Source organism: Stenella coeruleoalba, assembly GCF_951394435.1.
Source record: "Stenella coeruleoalba genome assembly, chromosome: 1".
NCBI lineage: Eukaryota > Metazoa > Chordata > Mammalia > Artiodactyla > Delphinidae > Stenella > Stenella coeruleoalba.
This window is the reverse complement of record NC_137169.1, coordinates 122,230-129,253: the sequence shown is the minus strand read 5'-3', so window position 1 is coordinate 129,253 and position 7,024 is coordinate 122,230.

Below are 7,024 nucleotides of genomic sequence, written 5' to 3'. Positions count from 1 at the left end.
TAAGGGGCAGGTGGGAAGATGGGTGTGAATGTGAGTGACCCCCTCCTTACTTCACCACCCTTGGCCCCATTGCCCTCTCTGTAACCTGGACACCTGCACATACCTGACCCCAGGAGTGAGAGCTAGGGAGCTCCCCCCACACCCAGCCTCTGTAGCCTGTGTCTTGCTCTCAGGTGCGATGCCTCCATGTCAAATGGATGCAGGAGGCTGTCCTCGCCTGAGAGCCAAGGCCCGTGGAGGAGCCTTCTTGTTAATCTGTGGTCATAGCTCAGTGTGGAGAGGCCATCAGGGCTCAGCTGGAGGCCAAGTGGGCCTGTGTGCCCACTGCTTGGCCACAGCCCTGACCCTGCTGCCAAAAGACAGCCTCCACCCATCTCTTCTAATGTTTGCCTGCACCTGTCTGTTGAGCCTTAGGCCTCCTAACCCCTGACCTTCACACTGCGGTTTGGGGAGGGGAGGTTGGCAAAGCACATCTCTAGATGTGAGAAGATACCAGGCAGCTGTCAGGCCAGGCCTCTCCTCTGTCCTGAGCCTGAGGAGGGGGGCCTCCCGTCCCTTCTGCTGGACCACCCCTCACTCACCCCTGGCCTCTTTCATCACACACTGGCCCACAATGGTTAAGGAGTGCCATGGGGGGCCCCAACTCTGGCTTTCAGGGGAGGGGTCCAGCTGGCAAGGTGTGGGGACTGACCTAGCTCACCCAGCCTAACCTCCACGCCACCATCTGGCTCCAGCCCTCTTTGGAGGACCAGGATTCCCTCCTGAAAAGACCGCGACTGGGCCCAGAGCTCTCTGCAGGACGCTCTCTCCTTCTGGGGCCACTCCCTGACTCCAAGGACACCTCCCTCCAGAGGCTGTCGGGGTCTTGGCTGACCAGGGCAGTTCACCCCCCACACACATGTTGCCCCCTGTTCTTGGGAAATAGAGCCCTCTGCCCACGGGGCTCAGAGTGACATTCCCACGCTGACGGGACCAGGCATCCTCACCCCTGGACATTATACTCTTCGCAGGAGCATCTGCTCACTTCCTCCCGCCTGTCCAGGTCTGGCACCTGAGCCCGCACGTTCCTCTGTACTCCGCAGACTGGAACCAGAGGGAAGAGGGACAGAATTTTGGCGCTGGGATCACCGTTGCTTGGCCCTCAGGCCCGGAGGCCCCGCGGAGAACACAGGTCGGGTCGGTGGCTGCAGCCCCTCCTCCGGCCGGCGGAGCTCCGCCCCTGGCCGCCCGCCGGCATCCGCGGCGCCATCGCTGCTCGCGGTCCCCCCCGCGCGGGGCCCTCCGCCGCCCCGGCTGCCGCCGCCGCCGCCGCCGCCGCCGCCGCCGCCGCCGCCGCCGCCGCCGCCGCCGCCGCCGCCGCCGCCGCCGCCGCCGCCGCCGCCGCCGCCAGGGAGGGAGAGGGGGTCATAAATAACCCGCGGGGCGGCGCGGCCGGCGGTGCAGACGGTGACCCGAGACGTCCCCGGGGAGCACGGGGGCGGCCCACAGACCCTGCTGCCCCCAGCCCAGGCTCGGCCAGCCTTGACCGCCCCTCTGGCGCTGCCCGGCCTGCCCAGAGCTGGTGGTCCCTCCCATCCTGGAGTGCCCGCCTACCTCCTCGCCAGACCGCACCCTTGGAGCCCCCTTCTCATCCATTTGTTCACCAATCAATCATTTATTGAGCACCAGATGTGGTAAAACCCCAGGAAGAGAAACCCAGAGGTGGGGTTGGAAGAAGAGAGATGCAGAGGAAAGCAGTGTGTCCCTGAGGCCACAGTTGCAGGGCCGGGCCTGCCCCCCTCAGCCTCCATTTTCCTGTGCTCAGCCCGGGTGCCTGAAAGGCTGGGAGCGTGCAGGCCGAGACCTGCCCAGACACAGGAAGGCATGCAGGGACGGATCACAGGGGCCCCACAGGTGTGGGCACAGTGCACACACACATGCCCACACAGCACCCACGGCAACCAACACATGCATGCCTTCTCAAAGCACACAGACAGCAGCCCACACGTGTGCTCACACCCACACACATGCACAGCAGCTCCCAAAGCTGCTCGCACAGGACAGGTGCAGAGGCACAGATGCTGACATCCTAGCCACAAACATGCACAGACAGTGTGTGTGCTAACTGAACATGGCAGCCAAGATCGAAGACACCACCAAGACCTGTGCACAAAACACACATAGACACACGGGCCTGCAGCGTGAATGCCAGAGCGATAGAGTTGTCATGTCCAAGACAGCTTGTCTGGTGCAAGGGTCTTGTGTGTAGCACTGTTCCACCAGGAAGGGTTAGCCTGGGAGGTCAGAGGTTTGTGGCACTTTAGCTGGGGCTCCATCAGACACCCCTGCGAGAGTGGTCAGAGCCTCCAGGAATGTGTCTGTTCTTGGATCCAGGTCAGACACAGGAGGGGCTGCCCTGCTGGGACATGCCTTGCTTTTGGCCAACTGTGAGCTGGCTGCAGGCCATGCCACCTCTCCCTCAGGAAATGAGGTGTTTCTGAGGCTGGTCTGTTCCCTGACCTTAACTTATGCCATTTAAAGAAGCAAAGAGTTAGGGCCTAGTGTCCAGACTTGGGGCACCCACAGGGCACACATTGTCGGTTACATATGCCATGATAGTCACAGGCTATGTTACACATACTGACATATACACACCTTCTCAGACAGATGCAGTGACCCCAGACACGAGCAGTGACACACATGTGCTCGACACACCACAGGGTGCACTGGGTACACTGACGTCAGCACAGAGGAAGCTGTTGTCTGCTCACATGGGTGGGACTCTTGGCTGCCACTGGCTCTGCATGCCTGGTCCCTCCCTAGGAGTGAAAATACCCCCTTACTGGCATCACTGGGGGCAGAGAGCAGGCTCTGCCTCAGGGCAGCCTGCTCGGTGCTGTGGCCCTGCCTGGGCGTGAGCTGTGCTGGGGAGGCTGAAGTAGGCGGTGGAGAGAGCTGACCCTGCAGTGGCCTGAGACTTGGGTCCTCCTGGCCGGCCACTGTGTGACATAGCCCCCTCTGCCCTTATCGTGACCTTGGTTTCCCCATCTGAAAGTGAGAGAGGGCCTCAAAACCTGTGGGGTCCCCTTTGGCTTGGAGCAGAGCAGTCAGGGTGAAATGGGCCGTACAGTGAGGGCGCCTGGCATACCCTACATGCTTCCTCTATAAATGGTCTCAGGATGCAGAAGCTGGAGGGCTCCCCACAAAAGTGCGGCCAAGCAAAGGGAAGGAATAGAGTCCTCCAGGGCCCCCAGAGACACCACTGTGCCGTCCTCAGCCACAGGGCACCAGTCAGGGACCCTGGGGGCAGCAGGAGGGGGCTGTGGAAGAGTGAGCTCAGGCGGGCTCTCTGCCAGGCCACTGGTGCAAGTTGGAGAAGAGAGGACATCCAGGCAGGGACCCTCGAGGCCGAGGGAAGCTGGAGCTGAGGTGCTGGTTGGCGGCGGAAGCCACTGCCCCCAGGCCCAGCTCTGAAAGGCTCCCAGGCTGTGCAGGGAGTCCAGGCTGGCCCAGCAGTGACCATTTATATGTTGGACTTCCTGCCGAATGTGAGCTCCCTGCGAGCAGGGCTTTGGTGTGTCCTCCGACACACTCACGTGTCAGTGTTTGAGGACTGCCCGCAGGGACTGCACCAGCGCAGCCCCTCCCGGCCCAGCCTGGCCTCATCTCTTCCCCCAGCACCTGCCCGCTGAGCTTCTGCCCAGGCAAGACTCTGAATACCCTCCTGTCCGAGAAGCTTCTTAAGAAGTTGGCCACAGGCATCCTCTTCACCAGAGCAAGAGAGAAGACTCAGGAGCCTGGGAGACCCTCCCGGCAGGGGTCAGGGTGGGCACCCTTGATTGTTGGCAGGTGTTGCCCACACTGAGGGGGGAGATCAGAGTCCAGGGACAGGTGTGGTGGCCTGTTCCGAGGTCCCTGCCGGTGACCTGGGGGTGGCACAGAGGCCCCATGATGGATCCCACCCAGCAGCAGCGGGCAAGGGCTTGCACCTGCTCCTGCGTGAAGAAGCAGATGCAGACCTTGGAGGGGTCTCCGAGATACTGCACCCCTGGTACAGGCTGTGGCTACCTGAGGCCTCCTGACCTCATGTTCCTCCCACAAAGTGCCTTCTCTGTGCTACATGGAGGGGTCACGAGCATGTGACAAGGTCTCTGGGGCCTTAGAGGGCAGAACTCAGGCACAGGGGAAGCAGAGTGGAACCTCAAAATAAAGAAAAACAGCCAGTTACCTGGAAATGGCCTCCACTCTGTCCTGGGTAATGAGCTCCTTGTTAAGAAGCAGCCCTGGAGAGCCTGACACAGATGGTGGGGATGCAGCGGCGCAGGTGCGGGTCCCAGCACACACGTAGAGCTCCTCACATGGGCACTTGCCCTTGTGCCAGTGTGGCCTGGGTACACGTAGCACGTGACACGGAATAGCAAAGTGCACGTGGGCACACAACACAATGGGACCATGCACGTGGGTGTACAACGCAGATCACCCCCGCCCCCCTGCACACAGGTGCCCACCTCGCGTCCATTAAGTGCGGCCAGGGCTGTTGAAGAACATCACGTAAACCGCAGCTGCACCCCAACAATTTACAGGGCTTCACCGTACAGTTGGCTGTATATTTTAGGAACTCATCCACCTGTGCTCTGCACCTGCCTGCAGCAGGAGGAGGGGTGGGTGGTCTGAGTCTCTTGAACACAGTCCCGCCCACAGGGTCACCTGGAGGGCCAACGGTCACTTTGTCAGCACTGATTTGTCCGTCAGGGATTTTCAGAAGAGGAAAGCTGAGGTGGACAGTGAGTTTTACTGTTTATCCTCACAACTCTGGCCCAGCCTGGCCTTCTGAGGTCACGGACTTAGACGGACCCCATCCAAGGCCAAGTCTTGGACTCCCATTGCCAACGATCCTATCCCTCCAGGGCAGGTTGAGTCAGTGACGTCCTTGTGGGGCGCCTTGATGTCTTTGTGGGCGCTGTTTGGGTGTGACCTGCTGAGCTCTCCACGAGGCCATCCAGTCCTCTGTGCTGATGTCTGGGGTGTCACAATGGGCAGCCCTGGGATGCGCACGCCCCTGGAGTTATGCACGGCGCCCAGAAGTGGGTTGGCTGGAGGGTACAGCTTCGTACTAGCTGAGACCCTGAGTGGAGCCCGTGTGCAGAGGCCAGACCAGACCTACCACAGACATGGGAGGGCAGCAGCTCCATGCCTGTGTCCAAGGCCACAACCTGCCACTTTTCCCAGGGCACTTAACAAAGTCCCAGGTTGGCACTGGGGGCTTCCCGCCTGCAGACTGGGGAACTGGGAAGACTGCTCAGCGGCCACTGAGAAGTGGGAGGAGAAGAGGCAGTTGGCAGGGCTGGGGCTGGTTTGAGGTATTTGCACCTCTCTATAGAGGAGTGCAGGCATCTCCAAGTGTGGGGTTCTCCTGTGCTGCCAGGTCAGAGGAGCCCAACTTTTGATGCTCTGTGTACATGCAGATGCCAACAGACTCTCCTGCCAGAACAGACAGGTCATTCGCCTGGACTCGGTGGCACTGTCAAAATCTGAGAGTTTGCCCCATGTCAGCAGTTGAGTAATTTTGTGTCTGAGACCCAGTGGGAATGTGTGGGTTCCTGAGCCCCTGAGTCCTCAGAGATGTGACAGGTGATTGAAAACTGGTAAAGGGGGACTTCCCTGGTGGTCCCGTGGGGAAGACTCTGTGCTCCCAATGCAGGGGGCCCGGGTTCGGTCTCCGGTCGGGGAACTAGATCCCTCAAGCATGCCGCGACTAAGAGTTTGCATGCCGCAACTAAGAAGCCTGCATGCCACAACTAAACATGCCGCAGCGAAGATCCCGTGAGCCGCACCCAGGACCTGGCGCAGCCAAAATAAATAAATAAATATTTTTTTAAAAAGAACAAAAAACCCAGAAAACTGGTAAAGGGCAAACCTAGGACTTGGGCTGCGTCATCCCACCTTCAGCCAGGAACACGGCCCTCAGCAAACTTGTCAGCTTCTGCTCCGGGCTGACGTTCTGCTTCCCGTTTCTGCCGCAGGCTGGCCTTGACACATTGGGGTTTTTCTTATTGCTTTTAGCTGGTGAATGTATATTAGATGAGCTCCGCTCGTGGGCGCATGCCCCGAGACCCTCCTCTCAGATCAGCCTCCCATTCTCTCACTCCTCATTCCTTCCTTCCCGATCCTTCTGCTTCACCCACTCCTTAAACATGGGCTGGCTGGCTGGCTGGATGGGTGGATGATGGATGGATGGATGCGTATATGAGTGGATGGGTGGAAGGCTGATGGAGGGATGGATGGATGCGTACATGAGTGGATGGGTGGATGGCTGATGGAGGGATGGGTGGATGGGTGGATGGCTGATGGAGGGATGGGTGGATGGGCGGGTGATTGAGTGGATGATGGTTGGGTGGGTTCCGCCCTAGGCGCTCTTCTCTTTCTTGTGTACTTCTGTGGTTTCCTTTATAGATTATGACCCCAGATCTAGCTTCAGTCCAGATACTAAAGAGTCTACAGCTCACCATATGTGTCCACTTCACAGTCCCTGGAGCCCCTTTCCCACCACTGTGTTGTCATCACCGTCTGGCTTTCAGTCACCCAGAGACCACCCTAGACTCCTCCCCGTTAGCCGAGTGGCAAGCCTCATCTGTGCTCCCGCCTAGATCCCTCTCCCTCCTGGTGACCTACCTGGCCCCTCTCACCCATCATTATTTCCATGACACCCCAGACTCCGCCCCAGCTTGTCCGGCGCCTGATGGGCACGTCTGGCCACACTGCTCTCCGGGCTGCTCGGGGAACAGCCCAGGCTGCCTGCACTCCAGGCCCTGCCTCTGCTCCAGGGCCCAGCTTTTGGTCTCCCTGCCCTCCCTCAATGTCAGAGCACAGCTGAGTGGTTTCCTCTGCCCAGGAGCCCCACGTCCCAATACTACCACTCTGTAGCCACCCAGGGTCCCATTCCGACTTGCATACCACCTTTTGCCTTCGTGGGCCACCTCCTCCATTAAAGACGAATATAATCCATGCTAGATTCATTATTCACTATTATTATATTCTTTTTTCC